General features: G+C 46.4%; 1 long non-coding RNA gene across 2 annotated transcripts; it reads left to right on the forward strand.

The window, feature by feature from the left end:
• Positions 1 to 466: 466 nt before the first annotated feature.
• Positions 467 to 20,191, forward strand: LOC128342162 (uncharacterized). 2 transcript variants are annotated; one of them, XR_008314809.1, is made up of 3 exons: positions 467 to 631; positions 15,149 to 15,333; positions 16,662 to 20,191. It is a non-coding gene; the product is annotated as an uncharacterized LOC128342162 (long non-coding RNA). The 2 variants fall into 2 exon arrangements; XR_008314808.1 differs by having other exon boundaries at positions 15,149 to 15,328.
• Positions 20,192 to 22,121: the final 1,930 nt, after the last annotated feature.

Consider the following 22,121-nt stretch of genomic DNA (forward strand, 5'->3'; position numbering starts at 1 on the left):
GGGAGGCTCCCCATTTGCTGCTGGACTTCAACTCCCATCATCCCTGATACTTGTATCCCATCATCTATAGTCTCCTGTGGCTGTGGATGATGGGGGTTGTAATCTAATACCTGAAGGGGGCCCAAAGGGCTCCCCCATTAAGAACCAGTTCTTTTAATGCCTCAGTAGGCTTTTCATATGATCAAACCCAAAACTCACTGACCATCTCTCTCTCTCTCTCTCTCTCTCTCTCTCTCTCTCTCTCTCTCTCTATATATATATATATGAGATATGTATATGTATATTAAAAAATTCTCTAAGGCGTACCCATGGCTAATCCCATGTGTGGGATTCATGAGGGGGATTAATCCCATGTGCGAGAGTTCATGAGCAGAAGCACCATGGTGATTGGGCAGTGGAGATTCCATATGCAAATAGGGAGGAGGAGCCTGTGATGGTTAAGGTCAGTTGGAATGCAACTGTTACTGGTCGGAAGATGTTCTTGCGGTTTAGGCCTACTGAGGCCATTGGAGGAGAGAGGCAGGCAAGGGATGGGCCCAGGCCTGTCTGCGACCTGAAGTGAAGGAGCAGCCATGGTGGTGGTGGTGGCAGTGAGGAAGGGCCCGGTCAACCGCTGCTGTTGCTCCTCTAGGTGAGGGTGAGGAGGTCTCTGGGGATAGGAGGCTGCAGCTTGGCCAATAGTCACCAGCAGCGCTGCAGCCAGAACCAAGAGGGGTGAGGGGGATGAAGTAAAGGGACGTATGAGTGACCAAGAGGGGTGAGGGGGATTGAAGCAACTGGCGGTGGTGGCAGTGAGGAAGGGCCTGGTCAACTGCTGCTGCTGCTCCTGTGGGGAGGAGCAGGGCTTGGGTGAGGGTGGGGAGATCTCTGGGCACAGGGGGCTGCATCTTGGCCAATAGGCGCTACAATGCTGCAGCTGCAACCAAGAGGGGTGGGTTGGGTGAGTAAAGTGATGGAGGAGTGACCAAGAGGGGTGAGGGAGATGGAAGCAATGAGATGGAGGAAGGGGTGCTGGAGTGCGGCTCAGGGGAGGGTGGAGAGACCTCTGAGGTGAGGGGGGCTGTGGCAGGGGGTGAGGGGAGCAATCAAGTACTAGTGCACAGATGCTTTGTGCAGGTTAAGCTAGTACCTTTAAAAGCTTAAAAGGTTTATTCAAAGACTTAAGGTATGTAAAATGTATAATGTATGGCAAACCGCACATAGAATGGTAAATGTGTGCATATAGTGTATATTATCTTGGATTGCATAACTCTATCTGCATATCTGCCGCCTACTATTTCAGATCCCCTGCCCCCTAGCCAATTCTCAAAGGCCATGGGGCCTTTTGAGACAATTCTCAAAGGCGACCGGGTGGGGAGGGGAGGCAGAAGGCTGCATGAAGCTTACCTTCCCCCCATACGAGCCATGGAAGTTTGCTGGAAGTAAGAACCACGCTCCCAGACAATCCACTGCTGCCGGAGGCCAGGATGATGTGATATCTGGAGGCCAGGATGATATGTCCTGGCCTTCGGATATCCCACAATGCACTTCATGCCAAGCACAGTGCATTGGGGGTTTCCCCCAGGAGACGGACACTGTAGGCGCCCATCATGTGTCTCCTTGGGCTAAACATAGTCTAAGGAGACACCTGATCCCAGAGCCTGGGTTAACTGCACACTGGCATCATTAACCCATGCTTACAGCTGAGGAAATGCTTGACTAACAAGCAGAAGGTTGTTGATTCATATCCCCGCTGGTACTTTATCGGGCAGCAGCGATATAGGAAGATGCTGAAAGGCATCATCTCATGCTGTGTGGGAGGAGGCAATGGTAAACCCCTCCTGTATTCTACCAAAGGTCACCAGGAGTTGAGATTGACTTGACGGCACAACTTTACCTTTAACAGCTGGGCTAAAAAGCTGGGCTAGGAGGCACTGCCCCTCCAGGATCAGGTACGATCCTGGTGGCTCTCACATGCAGCCTAACCCAGGCTGGGTTTACCTAGCCTGGGTTAGGCTGCATGTGAGAACAGCCTCAATTTCTTAAAGAAAGAAAGAAACCTCGTTGAAGTTTAACTTTTTCCCTCTGTTGTTCACTAAGAAAGTGATGTGTGACTGAGGGGCATTGTGGCTGCCACAAATCTTTGTTGTTTTTGATGCAAGAAGTCCTTGCCTCTAGAAAGATTATTTATTAACTCCAGTTTGTGAGAAGTTAATACACACACACTCCTTTGCTTTTGCTGCTGCTGAATCATCTGGTTGATACTAGAAAAAATGGAATTGATTCCTCATATCACTAAGCCAAACAAGCTTCTTTCGTTCTCTCCCATCTTAATTATAGGCAATTGGTGTTGTCTTTAAACTTTCCTTCGTTTGGGTTGTCAGCACAACTGAAGGCAACTCTAAACTGAATCTGAGCCAGAGATCACGAAGTTCACAGATCTATCCATTTGCAGGTTCTGCCCTGAAACATGCAAATTAGCAAAATGGTTAGAGTGCCTTGGAGTACGTATAGAGCAGTATTACTCTGAGCATAAACACCACACAGATATTGGCTCTAGGAAGCAGGGGGAGAGGTATAGATCAAATGGGTACATTTCCAACGGACTTGAGTCCTATCTAATCATCATCATCATCATCATCAATCTGATTGATTCTTCAAACTGCTTAGTGATTGAAGCTTTCTTGTTTCAAATTCCGTTGCACCTTATGAAATTACACAATACTTTGTATTCAATAAATGCTGCTACTGAAAAGGCAATATTTGGCGGGGGGGGGGGAACCTGCTAGCAGATATTCCCCACACAGTTTTAAAGTGTAAATTGGTTAGTCACTAGGTATAATCACCTTCTTTCATGTGTAAGTTGAGCTGACCAGAGAGCAGTCTTGTGCCCTAAAATTTTAGCTTCTTTTTAGATATTCGGTAGAGGGGAATTTCTTCATGAAAGATTCATCCACCCCCAGCACAATATACAGAATATTCGAGGGAAGCTCTCTTTGTAGAATATTCTTTTACAAGTCTAGTATTCAATGAAACATGTTAATAGTAAGAATTTAGTTGATAACATTCAACAAATTTGCATTTTGCCAGAACTGCATATGTTGAGTACCTCAACAAAAAAGCAGTTTATAATAATAACAATAACAATAACAATATAAAGAATATGTGCCCCTTTGAGTCAACTTACAATTTAATAAATATCCGTAGTTAAAGGGAAAGGCCATCATTGAGAAGTTCTTATCCATTCCTTATTACAAAGACACCAGAAAGGAGCTTGGCTCAGAAAATAAACAAGTGTTCCCTTAAATAGCACCCCCACAATTAAAATCTGCCTTCACCAATTAAAATTACCCCCCACTGATTAATCAACTGAAGCTTTAGGTTATTAATCTGAGATTAAAGTTTGCTGCTCTATTCAAAGCAACCAGTTCTGTTCTAATTGCATGGTTAGCCCAAGATGTCCTGAATAACTTATTGTTTTTATTGTTCCCATGAAACCACAACAGATAGCCATGTCTTCCCTGGCTCCTGTGTCCTGGCTGGACATGTCCCCAAGGTTTGAATAAGAGCATTTGTAGTGGGGGGGGGGAGGATTCCTTGGCACTTTTAAGGCTGCGTGGATGGAATTGATGGATAAACACAGTTGATTTTTTCTTAAGATGTGGATTCTGAGGGTTGGTTCACACAGGTTCACAGTATCACACAGATGATACTTCCCCCTTCCCCTGAACTAGCCACACATTTAAGAAGGGGGGACATGCTGAAAGTGCACCCATCCTGACATCCGTCCCAGACATTCTTAAGTACTTCCAGCATGTTCCTTTATCACATTGAGGGGTGCGTGGGTTGGTTAGGATGAAACATCCCGCCATGTGATAAAGGTACACACTGATAGGGTTACCAACTGTCCCACATTGTGCGGGATGTCCCTATTTATATGGGAGAAATTATCGTCCTGCTTGGGACTCAATTTCTACTGCTTTTTTACTACTTAAAAAAAAAACTTTTGAAGAACACACTGTGCAGCGGGGATGATGGCAAGAGCTCCAGTCCCCACCCACCTGTCAAACCATGACAGCAGGTGGGTCGCAGTGGGCAGTGGGCAGGCATGCTGGAAGACGTAAGCAGGGGGCAGGCAGGCAGACTCTGTGGTGCAGCTCCTCTCTCGGCCTGGCCTTCCTCCCAAATGAGGCGGAGCGGGCCAATTTCAGGCCTCTGCGCACTTGCACGTGCTGAAATCGGCCGCTCTGCCTCATTTGAGAGGAAGTCTGAGAAGATCCTTCACCACTGTCTGAGTCTGCCTGCCTGCTCCCCTGCTTCCACCTTCTAACGCATTTGCCTGCTTGCCGGCTGCAACCCACCTGTTGTCATGGTTTGACAGTTGAGCGCACTGTGGAGCTCTCGCCACCATCCCCAACACCAGTAAGCACGCACCCTTGCCACCTGGGCGGGGCCAAGTCCCACCCCTAGGTGGCCCCTCCCAAGACCCCCCCCCACTTGTGTCCCGATTTTGGCAAACACAATGTTAGCAACCCTACACTGGGAGAGCGTATCAGTGTCCCCCCCTTCTTAGTTGCATGGGTGGTTCAAGGAGGAGGGATATCACCTGAACCAGCCCATTGTGTCCCTGGCTCACAGAATCTTCTTCCCAGGATGAGAGACACATGTCTGGAGACAACTGTATGGAGAAGGTTTGGGGGTGGATTTGACCTGACCCTGGGTGTTAGTGTACTATTTTTATTGAACTTTTCAGCATCCATGGCATTTTCAGAAATGTATCCTCACAATATCCTGTGACTTATCCAGAAGCATCCAGTGAACTTCATGACAGAGCAGGAATTTGATCCTGGAGTCTAGGCCTAGGGCCCCAGACCCCTTCACCAGCTCCTGAGCTGGTGTGGTGAGTCACTGACCCCAATCCAGCCTCCCTTTCTGATCTGCCTCCTGTCCTCCTTTCTCCATTCTTTAATTTGCTCCCCATCCACCTTTACCTGCTCTCGCTCCTCCTCCTCCTGCTCATCCGGCTCATCCTTTTCAAAACGCAGGGGACAATGATCAGAGCAGCAGAAAGTGTGGAAGAGGAAGCAGGTGGAACTTCCTGCTGTTTGGTTTGCAGCCCTCTGCCTTTTGAAAAGGCACAGTGGAGTGCAAGGAACTGGAGCAGTGTTGCTGTGCAGTCTCCACTTGCTTGGTAGAGGCAGTCAGAGGGTGCTTCCCACTGACCTCTTCTACCAATCTACCACCTGAGGCAGCTGCCTCACCACACTTCACTATTTGGCCAGCCCTGTGGGAGTTTCATCACCCATATCAATACACTGCCCACTCCATCTGCCTCCATTTTGAATGAATGCCAGGCTTATACACAGGAAATGGTGGTAGATTCCTGAGATGGCAGAGTGGATTGCACCACCAGAATACAAGTGGAAGATCACATTTTTCAATCCTCTAGCTAAAATAAAACTCTCTGTGCAAGTGGAAAATGAGGACCATAGGGAACAGGCTGTACTAAAGCCTTTCTCCCCGATATCCTACTTTTTAATAATTTCAGTATGGTTTTTCTATATGGGGAGCATTCAAAATGACATCCTCCACCTCCAGTCTTAAATTATACCATTCAATCTATCACCTCAGGACTCTTCTATACATGGAGCAGAATAAGGTGGTAGACCAGGCCTTCCTGACCGAAATTTACTTGAAGGCTACCTGCACAGAGCTGGAGCTAAACAATTTGGGAAGAAAAATTCCTTGATTTTACAAAGGTTTCCAAGCTTCCTAGGGACAATAGAAATGATGGACACATACGAAAGTCAACCAGTCTAGTACAACTTCATTCTATTGCCCTTAATCCTGACCTACATGTTCAAGAGGATCATATGGTACACATCCCTCCTGGGATTGTATTCTTCAGTATGCAGATGAGGGAATGAAAGGCAGCATGGGATCATAGTTAACAAAGTTAGACTAGGAAGCTCAGCCAAGATGTTCACTGGGTGACTGTAGGTCAATCGTCATCTCTCAACATACCCTTTCTCACAGGGTTGTTGTGCAGCTAAAAATTGCCTTAATAAAACCCTGAACTTCTTGGAAGAAGAGATGGATATAAATGTAATACATGTTAAAATCCCATAATTGAATGCTCACTCACATCAAAAATGTATTTATGGAAAAGTAGATTATTAGAGAGACGTTCTAGCCCCACGCAGGATATGACTATTTTCTCCTCCTCCAGTGCTGAGCTTTTTTCATTACCCCTTTGTTCTCTCACACTTTTAACCTCCTCCTCAAAATGTCTTTTCTGCCTTGGCTCAACCTCATACTCTGCCAAGATTTCTCATCATCATCACTGTGGGAAATCTTCCCTGAAATGTAAAGCTGAGATAGGAGTGAATCATAGTAAATAGCTCTTTTGAGTAGTTTTTATTTTTCCAGTTCTCAGTTTGAAGACTGAGATTTTTCTCATTAATTTCTTATTTGTAATTACTCATAAGAGTGTTTCTAGGATTAATGTTGATTAGGAGATGGTTTGCAAGCTGTTGGTTAGCAGAATAATGTCTGTTCCCTGGCTGGATTATCATAACTGATAACATGACATCCGCTGCTGAATTCTCCTTTAGCATGAATATCCTTCAGCCTATGTGATGAGCTGCTTTGCTAATCACTAAGCTGTTGCTCATGATTCACTTAGGTGTGAGCAGCTCATGATATTGGCAGAAGGATGTGGGATGAAGGATAAATCTATGAACAAATAATAGCCAGGGATGTTCAGCTTGCATATCATCGTTGTCAGTGTGCTTCCATACCGCTGGCTGTTGGGAGAGAAAGGGATCACATTGCAGCTGCTGCCTTCTTTGATGTCTTCATCTGGCCAGAATAGGTTTGTGTATCAGGGTTCTACAGGGAAAGTAAATGGTAATTGTTCGGACAAGGCAATTCAAGACTATAGAGAAGTTGTATAGACTTCTAGGGGAGTTGTATAGTTATTTATCTGTCCTATGTGAATGACTGAGCGAGTGTTCCCTCTAACAGGGGTTCCCAGATTTGTTGACTACAACTCCCATAATCCCAAACCAAAGGCTGCTGCGGCTGGGGATGCTGGGAGTTGTAGTCAACAACATCTGGGAATCTCTGTTAGAGGGAAGACTGGACTGGGCCCCTGTACTTCAGTCCTCATGGCCATACGAGATGGCTGATTATACTATAGAAGAATAGCTATGATATCAAGTACATTGCTTGACTGCTGATGTACAATGAATTGTTTCTTACACACCCACAAAAGCAGACCTGTGGAGACTTGGCAATGGGAGAAATCGGTGTTCCATGCTGAGAATTCATAATAGTTTCCTACAAAATGAAAGCAGGGATTTGAGTACCATCTGCAAAATGATCTTTTCTAAACTTTAATAGCAAAAATAAAGCATCTAAAAAATGTCCACCATTCCAGGCAAGATACAGAATGATTTCCAAACACATTTTCCAGATTTTTAAAATGGTGATAATCCTTTGTTTTGGGGGCTAAGACAGTTCTTTGGTTTGTATTTAGTTCTAAGAACTTTGAAGGAACCTGGGGCCATAGTTCTGTTTACATATTTGTGTCACAGGAAAAAACAGGGGTGGGTGGTGGTGGGAGAAGAGGATTCATTATCTATGAACAAGCATTTCCTGAGGAATGGAAGACAGTGCCTTAATAAGCAAGTAGTTCTGGTTTGGAAAGCGAGGTGGCAGAGGCCAACACATTCACTGACCCATAAAGTTCAGTTCAGTTGGAAACTGGCAAAAAGAGCAAGGTCTGGTGCCCAGCATGTGCTCATTGTACTGCCTCTTGCAACAGTTAAGAACATAAGAACAGCCCTGCTGGATCAGGCCCAAGGCCCATCCAGTCCAGCATCCTGTTTCACACAGTGGCCCACCAGATGCCGCAGGAAGCCTACAGGCAGGAGTTGAGGGCATGCCCTCTTTCCTGCTGTTACTCCCCTGCAACTGGTACTCAGAGGCATCCTGCCTTTGAGGCTGGAGGTGGCCTGTAGCCCTCCAAAGAGTAGCCATTGATAGAACTCTCCTCCATGAAGTTATCCAAACCCTTTTTAAAGCCATCCAGGTTGTTGGCTGTCACCACATCTTGTGGCAGAGAATTCCACAAGTTGATTACGCATTGTGTGAAAAAGTACTTCCGTTTGTTGGTCCTAGATTTCCCGGCAATCAATTTCATGGGATGACCACTGGTTCTAGTGTTATGGGAGAGGGAGAAGAATTTTTCTCTCTCCACTTTCTCCACATCATGCATGATTTTATAGACCTCTATCATGTCTCCCCGCAGTTGTCTTTTTTTTCTAAACTAAATAGGCCCAGGTGTTGTATCCAGTTCACAATGAAGCAGAATAGACATGTTTTCGCTTTGGAGGCTTGGATTGTCAATAGCCTTACTTTAAGACATCCCTTCATTTAAAGTGATGTGTCTTATTACAGAATATCCTCGATCTATAGAAAAAGTCCATGTATTTGTATGTCATGTATTTCTTCACTTCATACCTCTGTAGAGTATACTATATGCCCCTTATCTCCAGTCCCATGACTCCTGTCAGTTTGTTGAGGGTCTTGCAACATACCTGGAAGTTTAGGCCAACACTTCCCCTGGGCTCCTCTGCCTCTGGAGCCCTCTGGATCAGTGCCACAGGGCTGGAGCTGTCCTGCCATGAAAAGGTGCCAGGACAGTATTACAGCATAGTATGGGTATTGCGATGGCATTACAGCCTAGCTTGCGTATTTACAGAAAGAGTATTATATTTAATCAACAGCAGTGCACCTAGCAAGATTATGTCAAGTTGGAAAATGAACATAGTTATAGGCTTGTAATGGTATTTTATGCGTCTAAGAGCCAGTGTTAAGACAGCTGATGCTTGTGTGCAGTGCTCTATTGGGGGCAATCCAAAGTCACTTGTAAAACAGAGTAAGTTTTGAGAAGCCAAAGGGGACATATAGATTTTTGCCTGGTCGCACATTACCAGCAAGGTGTGCCCATTAAATTGATCAATGAAGCCCTGAGTCCAAGCCAACTTTCTTGCTTCCTATTTCTCTGCCTTCTTATCAAACGAAAACTCCTTTGAAGTACAGTGATGTCACAACCCCTTACATAGGAAGCTGTCACATACTGAGTCAGACCACTGGTCCATCTAGCTCAGTTTTGTCTTCACAGACTGGCAGTGGCTTCTCCAAGGTTACAGGCAGGAATCTCTCTCAGCCCTATCTTGGAGAAGCCGGGGAGGAAACTTGGAACCTTCTGCTCTTCCCAGAGCAGCTCCATCCCCTGAAGGGAATATCTTACAGTGCTCACACATCACGTCTCCCTTTCATATGCAACCAGGGTGGTCACTGCTTAGCTAAGGGGACAAGTCATGCTTGCTACCACAAGACCAGCTCTCCTCTCCTGACCAGCTCTCCTCCCCTTGCATGGGAGCTGCTGTCAATATATACCAGAGCAGCTACATTTTAAGGTCATTTTCACAACCTTACAGTGAGGTGGGGAGGGTGTGGGGGGAGGCAAAATCAATCTTACCTTCCCCCCAGAGAATCTGTGGGCTGCTATGAATGGCTTGTGCACCCACACAAGCCCCACTACTGCTGGCAGCGTGGGAATGAAGCCCAGCCTCCAGATATCTCCAAATGCACCTCAGCCAGGCGCCCTTCTACCCGGGTAAAAGCTCAGGTAAAAACCCTAGGCTCCCTGTCAGGGTAGGACTGTGCAAGCCTGGGTAGGGCTGCTTGTATGAACAGCCTTATTAATTTGCACATGTGGCTGATGCCAAAAAAGCACCCATTTGGCTTCACACTCCTATGTAAGACAACCTCCCTATGTCTTGACATCATGGCACTCAGTTTTTCTGCATCCCCACCAGTGGCTTCCAGTCTTGTGCGGTGCAGGGTAAGGAAGTGTGCGAACAGGTTCAACGTTCAAGAAGTTCGATGTTGAACCAGTTCAGTTTGAAGGTTCGGGATAGAACCCAACCATCCCCTGTTTGGTCCGACCCAGACCAACCCCCGACCCCTGACTGTTCGGTGGGGTCATGAACTTTTTTTTTTAAATACAAAAATTTTTTTTATTTTACCTTACTCCCCCTTGGGAGAGTTCCTGGAGGAGGTGGGGGATCCATGGACGTTCCCTTCCCCCCATCAGCTCTCTTTATAGCCCCCTCCAGCTGATTCAGCTACTCTTCGGCCAGTTTTTGGCCTTCTCCCCTTGGTGCAGTGGCCATTTTGGAGGCCACACGCCTGCACAATTGGCCTCTGCGAGGCCCGGGCCACACAGAGGCCAATTGCATAGATGCGCAGCCTCCAAAATAGCTGCCGCAATGAGGAGAGAATGCGAAAACCAGACGAAGAGCCGGCTGAACCGGCCGGAGGGGGCCATAAAGAGAGTTGGCGGGGGGAGGGGGAACCTCCGCAGACACCACCACCCTGCCACCTCCAGGAACTCCCCCGAGGGGTAGTAAGGTTAAAAAAATGTATTTAGAAATGTTCGCAAAGGCTCCCCCCCAGACCAAACCAAGCCGGCGGGGGTTCGAGGAGCTGCTGGACCGAACTGGCCTGGTTGGGTTCGAGTCAGATCTGGACTTGAATCGAACCAGGCCAGCTGGTTCCATGCACATCCCTAATGCACAATGACATTAGGACACAGTAGTCCTAGACATGATGCAGAGGGGGTGGAATTAAATGTGTGGTTGCAGGTAAATATGTACTTATTTGTGCCTCAATTACATAAGTTTAATATATTCCCAGGAAAGAAAAATTATGTTCAAACAATCAAACAGATCTGTTGATCATCTGCTCAGATGCTGGTCAAAGAAGCTAGATACATTTCAAAAATAAGGAAGAGACAGTCTGGACTCATATTGAGTAACAATAATGGCACAACAATAATGACCTGGTATAGGCTTAAATATTTACAGGTCTTATAGGACAATTGGTTTAAAAAACATAAGTGCAGACATGTTTTCTATAGATGGGAGTGACATCCAGCACTCACCTTGCCTGGGATGGGGTGCTGCAGCTGCACTCTTGACAGCTCCAATGATCTCAGATGTCGGCTTCTCAGCAGAACGAAGAGGAATAGCCTCTTCCATGAAATGTGATTGCATTATGGGCTTCATCTCTATGATGGACAAATTACATGCCACATTATAAACTCGCAGTGAATTAGAGGGAATAAGGGGAGCTAATTGGATTATGTGCTTGTCAGGTGGCTGGTTTGCTAAGGTGTCAATACTTCTGGGAGGGAGAGGAGGCTTCGCTGGCATCTGCAGCCTCATGCTTGGGGGAATTGTCATGCCTGCATTGGGGAGAGTGTGGCCTCACCCCATCAGCACGGATTCAGAGCCTGGGGGTTATCCTGGACCATGCTTTGCTCCTGGAAAAACAGATTACAGCAGCAGCCAGGAGTGCCCTTTATCAGCTGCACTTGCTGTGCAGGTTCCATCCATTTCCAGAGTTGGGATGTGCAAGGAACCAGCTTGCCTGGTTCGGTTTGAAGCTGGACCTGCCTCGAACCCAACCGGGACAGTTTGGAACGACACCTCCGCACGAAACATGCCCCCCCCTCCGGTTCAGTTTGGTTAGGGGGGTTCGCAATCTTAAAATTCTTTTAAATATCATTATTATTTCTTGTTTACACAGTCAGACAGATGTTATTGACTGGTTTGTTTTATCCAGACATTGAGTCCTTCCCAAGGACCTGGGATGGCTGGATTTTATTGTCAATGTTCTTGCTGTTGTTATAGATATCGTCGCAGAATATAGACAGTTCTCAGTAAAGCTGCTTTTTGTAATTGGCTGATGGTGATTTCTGTGGCCCCTATGGTGTTGAGGTGCTCTTCAAGGTCTTTTGGAACTGCACCCAGGGCGCCAATTACCACTGGGATTATTTTGGTCCTTTTCTGCCACAGCCTTTCAATTTCAATTTGTAGATCTTTGTGTTCAGTGATTTTTTTCTATTTCTTTTTCTTCTATTCTGCTACCCCCTGGTATTGCTATGTCTATGATGATGATGATGATGATGATGATGATGATGATGATGATGATGATGATTAAGATTAAACCTTTTACTCCCCTCAGGGGAGTTCCTGGAGGCAGCAGGGGAGTCTGCGGAGGTCCCCTATCCCCCCGCCAGCCTTCTAAATCACCCCCTCCCCCAGTTCGGGTGCTCTTTGGCCAGTTTTCACTCAGTAGCACTCTTGGGGGCTGGGCGCCTGCAGAAGCCATGTGCGCAGGTGCCCAGCACCCAACATGGCCACAGGCCGCTGGGTGAAAACCGAAAACCAGCCGAAGAGTGCCCAAACTGGGCGAGGAGGTGATTTAGAAGGCCGTCGGGGGGGGGGGACGGGAAACCTCCATGGGACCCCCCCATCACCTCCAGGAACTCCCCCAAGGGGAGTAAAAGGATTGGTTTTTTAAAAAAATAATAACAGAATTTTAATATCGCGAACCCCCCAAACTTCGGGGGTAGGAACCATCAAACCCCCGAACCCCCGAACTGGTTCACACATCACTATTCCAGAGTAGTTAGATCGTGCATTCTTAGCTGTGCTTTTGCATCCTCAAGGCTTGTGCAATGTGCTTCTGCATCAGCCTGCCCTTAAAGAAGATTTGGAAGCTGGAAGCAGAGCAGAATGCCATGGTTTGCCTCCTGGTGCATGTGTGGAGGCAAGAACATATTTGACAAGTTTTGCAACAATTGTATTGGCTGCCTGTGAGTCTATGGGCCCAGTTCATAACACTGGTGGTGTGCTTACATTTCAAACACATCACCAGCATCTCTTTCAGATTCCCTCTCTGTGCACGAACCCCAATGTGAGTTAAGATCCTCCTCTGATCAGCCTCTGCCCTGCTAACCCTCATTATGCAAAGTGACATTCTCTCCAGCTAGGAGCAGGGCCTTTACTGCAATCACCGCAGGATTCTGCTATGATTGCCCCATGGAGGTCAGAACTATCTCCTTAATGGCCTTTTGCAGATGCTTCAACATCCATACATTTCCAGTTGCTTTTGGAGGCTGACGGAGAGGCTGTCCCAAGTATTTTTTGCTGGGTAAAAGAACAAAAACACCTACCAATGAGCAATACAAACCTATGTTGCTCATTGGTATTGGTAAAACATCTTTCTAAATGTTTTATAGTATTTTTGTGTAAGCCACTTAAAGCCTTGGTAAAGTGATATATACCAATTTTAAATAAATGTCTACTATGAGAAATTCCCTCCTAGTAAAGGGACATTTTGCCAGTCTTTCTGCCGTACCTCCCTATGCAATTCCCATTACAGCACCTTAAACTACAACAAGCTCGGAATGGGACTCTGATGTATTTTATTGCTTTAAAACAAAATGCACGGTTGCGCTTTCATAAACTGAGGGAAGGAGTTTGGAAACTTGACAATGAGTGAGATTAATCCCCTATTCACAGCAATAAAAGAAAAGGATACCCAAAGTCACCAATTTCTCATCTCTATCAGGTTCCAAAGCATGCTCATCTCTTTGCACTGCAGTCAGCCTTGAAAAACTCTCTGTTTATGATGTTCTACATGAAACTCCACCTTTCTTCTGACACTTTTGAAATTAATGTTACAAACGTATGGACTTTAGAAATGTACTTATCACTGCTATTAATTGATGATTGTTGTTGGTTAATTGAGTTTTCTCTATTTGAATTTTAATGTTATAAAAATTATATAAAATGCTATATACCACTGCAATGAACATTGCAGTGGTATATAAAATCCCTCTGAGGAGGAGTGGGTAAGATGAATGCCTTACTACCACCTTCACAGCTACTGCCTCAACTAGGAATGCCTTCTCCCTTGTCCACAGTGGCTCTTTTAAGGATCAATTAACTCTGCCCTGTGGGAAATTGACGATTAGACAAAGCAGCACTACACTCATCCCTACTTTAAAAAAAAGATGTATTTGTTATGATAGGCATTTATAGCTAGCCTTCCTATTTAAAAAAAAATGTTCCAGGTGACTCATCATATAAACATCCACAAAATGACATTGCATCTCACATGCAGCCTAACCCTGGCTAGGGATGCCCAGCCCGCCTGGTTTAGGCTGTGTGTGAGAACCAATCCCGGCAGGCTAGTGTTTCAGCCAGTGTCTTTTAGCTGAAGTTCTCACTTAACCCAGGCTTGCTGCACGTATGTGAGCTGGCTGCTTCCAGCCCAGCTGCACACAGAGATGGGTGCCTAGAGAGCCTGTCTCCTGGGGGAATCCCCCAATCATCATGCATGTTGCACCGTGTATTGTGGGATTGCCAGAGGCTGGGACATGTTATCTTAGCCTCCGGAGCTGCACGTTTTACCATGCAGCGCTTTTCGTCTGGGAGCCCCTCCGCTCTCCCAGAGACATACCATCACTCATCTGGGGGGGAGGTGAGTAAAACCAGCCTCCCCCCCCGCCCCCCGCCACCTGCCTGCCCACTACCCCGCCAGCCTGCCTAGTCATGTGAATGACCTCATTGTCTGAGCAGCTTCACACATGACCTTGAGGCATCTGGTTGGCCATGTGCTGGACTCAAGCCCCACCCTCCACCCCCAAGCATTTGAATCCTTCCCCCTCATTTTACTGAACCAAACTGCATTTAAATGAGTTGCTGCTCCTCAAGCTTTCCTCCTGTCTCCACCCCTGGTTGAACCTTGACCTTCTGATCCAGTGGGCTTTTCTAAAAGTTTTCTTACATAAGTATGGTTACATGCTCCTCACTTTTCTGAGTCAAGAGAAATCCCATGAGCAACATTATCCAGGTTTGGTTTCCTTTCCTTTGAAGGAGAGATCACCGGAGGCTTATGGTGACTTTGTAAGATTTGATTTATTTACCGTACACAAGCTGAGGATCAGTGAGAGGTGAGCAGCATGTACTCCTACAGTTTGGAAACAGATGACACCAAGTTCCCAGAGAGTAGCTCTGTGCACTTCAGTTCTCTATTTGCTCTCTCTCCTAAGATGTATCTTTTGTTCATTCTCCTTCCCTCCCTCCCTCACATACACACACACCCTCTCTGTTTAGCTCAACTCTTTCCCCTTTCCATCATCTCGAGAGGATTCCACAAATTCCTAGCTAAGGAATCAGGAGGAACCAACTGCTTCATGTCTCCGCCTATATGAACTGTAGCCCCTGCTGTTGTTCTTCAGTTTCACAGGTCAATAGGAAGCCATTTGCAAGTTTGTCAGACACCCACCATCTACCTGCTATGGGCCCTGCCTGCCCCCTACTTCTCTTGTGTAGTCTATTTGCTCTATTTGACCCTGCCTTGCTGAGACCATGGGAATGAACTGATAAAGGAGCATTTTATATATGCACTTCTGACAATGGTGAGGTATCTATGCTTAGTATAATTATATATTTACTGTATGCAATTCTTTGGGGATGGGATGTTGCTCATTTGCTTAGAGCCCCAAAACACCCACATTTGGGCCAACAAGATGTAGAATCTGGTTTCTTAACAACTGGTTGGGCAGAGGGAGGTTGTGCAGGTGACAGAAAGGACAGCAAAACCTTCCAGGAGCCCTAGCAAGAGCCTGGATCCTGTTTCAGGGCAGTTCAATATTAGCTCTTCAGGACAGGGACCTGTCCCCTTATACCCTGTAAAGCAACATGCACATGGATGAACATCAACAATCATCCAAAGACATACATTTGCAACACAGTGAGGCTATTCCCACGATCAGCTGAAATTGGGCTAGGGGACCCTAGCCCGATTTTGGATGATTGTGGGAGCCACTGGGCTCGCAGCCAGGCCTGGTTGCCTCCCGGTGATTAACCCGCCTAAGTACCCCTTCCCTTAAACTGGGTTTGCAGAGCGAGCACTCTGCAAACCCGTTTTTTCTGCTCATGAGTAGCCACGGTGTGGCTCCGCGCCACAGCTAATCATGAGTAGACCCCTGGAGGGGAGCCAAAAAGCCGCCTCCAGGCTCCAGGGGTCTCTACAGTATGCCCTGCATGCTTGCACAGGGCATACTGGAGCTTCTGGGGGCCGCATGGCCCCCAAACTCCCCAGCCCCCACCGGCACCATTACAGAGCCGGCAATCATGTGGTCGGCCAATCCGGCCACCCAGGGCTTCTGCCCTGCTCATGTGCAGGGAGAGTGGGTTTAGCCCGCTCTCCCCGCTCAGCTTCCCAAACTGGGTCTCACTGCTCATGAGACCCGGCTCAATGTGTGTTGCAGCCTTACTTGCCTTTAAACTCCAAGTATGTGGATGTTTTCACAAGTTCACCTGAACACACAGGGATGGTCTGTTCACTTGAATCCAGGGAGATATGTAAAGGCTGCACATATTTCCTGGTGTTCTTACTGGGAGAGCATTAGCAGGAAAGCAGTGTTGCAGGTCGGGGGGATCACAGAGACTGAGCTCAAAAATATAATGGATGTATTATATTTGAAATTGCTCTATCAGAATAAATATTGGACAGGTGACTTTGAATCCTGCAAAAGCTAGGTTTTGCTCAGATTCTGGGATCACCAAGGTTGGTTTTATCATCTTAAAATCTGGCAGACTAGTATGGACATTATTGCAAAAGACAATTTTCACAAGCCAGGCCCTGCAATTTGATATTTCTGCAGGTTTTTTGTTCATTTTTCTCATTGTGGCGACATCTACACTTGTGATCTTGAATTTAAATTGGCTTTTCTGAACTTGTTTCAGCTTGGCATCAAAGCACCAGGACAGTGTCAGGGAGAGTGCCAGCCCTTGTGTTCATCTGATCATTGACAAGGCTGGAGTGTGTTGCAGCACCCTAAAAAGAAGGCTTATGAAATTCCCCCTGCATCACACTGTTGTATCTCTTGCCAGCAAATGCTGTGCCTTTAGGCTACTCTCATTTGAAGTGCTTTTTGGCAACTGTTGCAAGGGGTTCAGTCTAGCTGTAAATAGTTCAAAGGGCTCTAGTCCTTAATTTGCCACCTTTTTTAAAGCTATACTTTCTTGGGCATCAGCTGTAGAAGTCAGTTTATCATCCAGCCTCTGGTGGCAGAAAAGACGTGTGAGATTTCTTCCATGCATTCTGGGAAAACCTTACCTGAGCCAAGCTGCAATTTATGAACTGACAGGAAGCATGAGCCACATTATAGCCACGTACAAGGCTATATGGAAATTCCACGAGAACTTGCTTCTAATAAAAAGTACAAACTGATCATTTGTGGTTGCTTGCTCAAAAAGAATGCCATGGAAAGAAAGGGAAATATCTCATTGCTGATGGGAATGTTGCACATTTAAGCATTAGTGCAATACCAAAAGTACTTCTGGATTCCAAGGCTAAGTTGGACAAAGACAAAACTGACTCTGCAGAAGACAAGAGACATTTTGAAGGCAAGAAAGCTTGCCCCTGACAAGTGTTAAGAAGAAAAAGAAGGGAAGCACAGAGCGGTCTGGATGAAATGAAGACATGATTTGCAAGTATGTGTGGAAAGATCTTCCTTTGTGCTAATTTGTCTATTGGACTGAATGGCAAGATCAACAGCAACCAGAAGCAGAATGTGCTGAATTGATGGTGCTGGTCAAGTGGCTGTCCTTGTCCCATTTGTGATTCTGTATTCCTGGATTATTCCTAACAAATAATGCACCCACAGGTCAGCCAAGGAAGCCCATTGACTTGCCTTAGGCCTCTTGTAGATATTAGGATGTTTTGAATCTTGGCATGGTTATTTGGATTATATATTAGGGATGTGCACTAACCTGTTTGGTGTTCTATTCTTAGAACACCAAAGAGGTCCCCCATGTTCGAACTAGTGGTGTGCACGGTTCGGGAGCAGCGTGGTCCGGCACTTGGGGGGGTGTCTCTTTAAGGGGGGGTGGTAGTACTTACCCCCCCGCTACTCTTCCCCCTCGGGCGCTGGCCCCTGCCCTGATCGTTGTCTGTCTATGCCTTCAACGAAGAAGAGCTGGCAGAGCGCATGCACGCAGCGTGACATATGTGGCCCGTGTGCGCGGAGTGGAGACGAGCACGCGCGCCGTGAAGGGTGCATGCGCTCCACCAGCTCTTCTTCGTTGAAGGCATAGACAGACAACGACAGGGGCAGGGGCAGCAGGGAGGAACTCTGCCGCCCCAAAAAGATTTTTAAAAGAACCAGCGCCGGAGGGGGAAGAGCAACGGGGTGTGTGTGTAAGTACTACCACCACCCCTTAAAGAGACACCCCCCCGCCCTTCCGAACTGCCGGACTGCCGGAATTCCGGACCGGTCCGGCGGCTTTCCCAATGGTTCCGAACCAAACCATGCACACCACTAGTTCGAACTGGTTCGAGCACGAGAGCAGGGATGACTTTAAGGATGGCGGAGGGTGCACTCCATCCCCCCCCCACCGCCACCACTGTTGTTTCACTGACTGGAAGTGACTGGAAGTGCCTTGTGCATGTGCCATGGGTGCGCAGGCGCATGTCATGTGTGCATGCGTGGATGCGATGTGCGTGCGTGCGTGCGCGCACCTGCAATACACACACACATGCATGGCACTTCCAGTCACTTCCAGTCAGTGAAACAATGGGGTGGCAAGCAGGTACGCTGCCATCCCACCAGACTATTTATACACAGAGTGCCAGAGAGGGAAGCGCCATGGTGGGGGAGGTAGGTGCACCCTTCCCCACCATCAGCTCGAAAGGAGCCAGTTCCGTGCACATCCCTATTATATATTGCCTCTGGTGTGGTTTGTGATGGAGTTGTACAGTTCCATTTCCATATCAACAGTGTGCCTGCTAAAATAAATCCATTGCTGGATTTCTTCTCCCGCCCGTCCACTTCTTGTTTGGTGATGTGGATTCTTGTTGTGCACAAATGGCAATATACATTATCGGTATAATAATTTGTTCCAACACCTTCCTCTGTCCCTTTTCTCCCTCTAATTGCTTTTTAAATGCAAGTCATGTTTTTATTAAATTTGGGTGGTTGGGAATTGTGTACTTTCTGGAATCAGTGCTGCTTCTTGGAACAATAGATGTGTGCTGTGGGAGGAATTTCCCAAGTTTTTTAAAAACATGTTTTGAAAATCTAAAATGAACTAAAGCAGACAAAAAGATCAGAAAATAAAAATAGAAGTTGGTACTTTTTCCAGCTTGATTGTACAACAGCACTCTGATGAGTTCATAATTATGAGCAGCAGAGAGGAACAACAGGCCACCAGAGTCTGCCTTGAGTCCTATCATAAGGAACAATCAACTTTTTAAATGATGGATGTGTGACAGTAATAAGAGGGCAGTACAGAAACTAACACAGCCATTGAATACATGCACAGCACTGCCTCCAAGTATATACTGTGCTGAGAAGGTGGCTTGCAGATATGTTAAACTGAATTTAGATGTGCCCTTCAGTGATCCCATTGTGGCTCAAATGGGTTCACTAAAGGCCCTCCAGACGTCAGTACAGGTCCTGATCTGCTATGTCACTGATGTTTCTGCAGAGTTTTAGTAGCAGCCAACTTGTGACTACTGGCAGTCACCAACAGAAGGATGCCTCAGTCAGATCCTTTACAGCGCCATGCTTTCCCCAGCACTCTGATGAATCCAATACGGGCCACTCTTTTACACTAGCAAAAGGCCCAATATTACAGTGGGTAGAGTGTGTGCAGAGGGAGGGCTTGTATAATGAAAGCACAGGAATGCACTGTGCTGCATATGGGACCCCTCTCAGTAAGGGTCAGATCATGCAATGTCAGGGATAGAGGCCAAGTTTTGCCCCACCCCTACATTACAAAGTTGACTCAATGTGCATGGTCTTATTCTTCCATGGGAGTGAATGGCCAACATGCACATATATGGGAGGAATTAAAGGAGGACACTCAGAGACCATGGTGGGGGACCTGTTCCCTGTCCCATATTTCTTAAATCTGCTCTCTGCATAGCCCCCATTCTGGATTTTTATTTCTTGGCCATACTGAAGTATGATAATGTTAAGAAATAGGTTTTATAATTTATTTTATGGAAATGGGTTTTATGGCCTATTGGGGGGATTTGACCAACCCAAATAATACAGAACACATTTGCACACATTTAGATACATTTATGTAGATTCTGACGTCCATCCTCCCCATTGGCTCCTCAGCCAAGCACATGTACAAAATTTCTGAACCTGCGGTTCCTCTCGTACTGAGCAGGATTACTATTGCAACAACACATCCTCAGTAGGGTAAAACTAACCTGTCTCATGATGGTCTATCCTCTCTGTCATGTTGTTCCCCGGGCAGATGCTCACAATACAAATAGAAAATGTAACATGTTCAATATCAGCCTTTGGAGAGAAGCCACCTTGGCCTCCTGTGTCACTTTATAAATTGAGAGAAAACTAAGATATACCTTCAGCCTGCCTCAACCTCTGTACTTTCATTTAGTCAGCTTTGAATGTTATTCACCTGCACTTTTTAATTACAAATAATTGTTATCATCTATCACGATATTTCTTTCATAAATCACCTTTACACAAACTTCTTCCCTGTTCGTCTCAGAGCCTGAGGTGGAAGTGGGGTGACTGTCTATTTAGTTGACAGTTAATTAAAAAGTGCTTTTAGATTTATTGGACTAACAGAGCAACAGCATATTCTTCCTACCTTGGAGAGAAGTTTTAATACACGAGCTTGGCTGATTCTCATACACACTCACATATGAATCCTGTAGGCCTGTAGCAGCTAGTGGCTCACTGCCAGAGGATAATGTGAAGGGGAAAGGTTGCTGTGTAAATTTTTACTGGTTGCTGGGTAGATTTTTTCTTTTCAGAAACCCTGAAAAGGCCTTATGCCAAGGAGCACACATTCAGGGGGAAATCAGAAATAATAGAGCAAGTGGTGCAACTCTGGAGTGCTGGACGCCCTAGCCTGAGTACAGCCTAGGTGGCCAACCAGCTAACTGTAATGTGCACAACAGTGTTTCTGTTCCTTTAAGGCTCTGCTTTCATCCTTGGGCACCACAAAGTGTTCTAGAAAAAACAAATTATTTTAGCCACTTTGATTGTGAGTATAGTGGGTGCTTTAAAAGAGCAATGAGTAACTAGGGTAGATATTTTTACAGACCATATTAAGTTCCCTCTTCATTACATCCTATAAGTCTTGACCTTGCTTTGTTTACTCTCAGGCCGCATTCGCACAAAATGTGGAACCACAACTCCCTGCCCCAGCATTTGCATCCAAATTTAGATGTAACAAAGAGCTCCCTCTCTGTTCAGCCAACTAGACTGCAGAGGGGAGGGGGGAACGGGCTGTGTGAGCTTCCTGCTTGACTGAAGAATAGTCCAGGTAGCCAATAGCAACTGGAGCAAGGGAGGAGCTTCCCCCCTCAACTCTGGTTGCTGAAGAGTGATACTGTGGTGCCGTGTTTGGATGTAACGCTCGTACCCCAAAACTGGAGGTACCAGTGGCAAAACTGACTACAAACGGAAGGTAAAATTGGAGTCTGAGGAGGGAGACTGCAGCAGGTCCATTTTCCATCCAAACTGCATTTGCAGGCATTCAGATGTACTCAAATTTTAACCAGATCAGCTCTGGTTTCCTGTTACGTGTGAATGCGGCCACAATCATAATGATTCCAGAAGAAACAAACTCTTACACACTTTTTATTGCAGAAAAACAAATCTTCTTTATTGCTGACTGGATGGAGAACTCAGCTAAAACTCAAACAGAAAACCAAAAGAAAGTCTAAGAAGTGAAACCTAACTCTAGCCCATAAAAGAAAGTTCTAATATATAACTCTTCAAGCATCACATTGATACACATGAAGATTGTTCACATAGCACTGGGCTGGGGTTGGGGGTAAGGCAGGATCCTACCTACCTTTCCCCATATGATCCTTGCTGCTCTCGGGCTCCGCCACACAGTGCACTCACACAAACAGCACAGCAGCAACTGGCACAAGTGGTAGAAAAGGCAGTTGGGCTGCCAGATACCCCACAATGTACTGCAAGAGCAGTGCAGTGCACTGGGATATCCCCGGCTACTGGGTTGCTCTGTCCCCTGGCCTCTGTGGTCAGAATGGCCACCGGCAGCCCACTTGCCCACACAGCCTGGCAATGAGATAAGAGGTACACATGCATGCGTCCTCCTACCTCAATTTTAGCCTGGTTTTCAAATCAGGGCTACCTGGCAGAGGAGCACTGGGAGCAGGACCAGCCCTGCCCAGGCAAGCACTTT

The sequence above is a fragment of the Hemicordylus capensis genome, chromosome 2 (assembly GCF_027244095.1).
Source record: "Hemicordylus capensis ecotype Gifberg chromosome 2, rHemCap1.1.pri, whole genome shotgun sequence".
NCBI lineage: Eukaryota > Metazoa > Chordata > Lepidosauria > Squamata > Cordylidae > Hemicordylus > Hemicordylus capensis.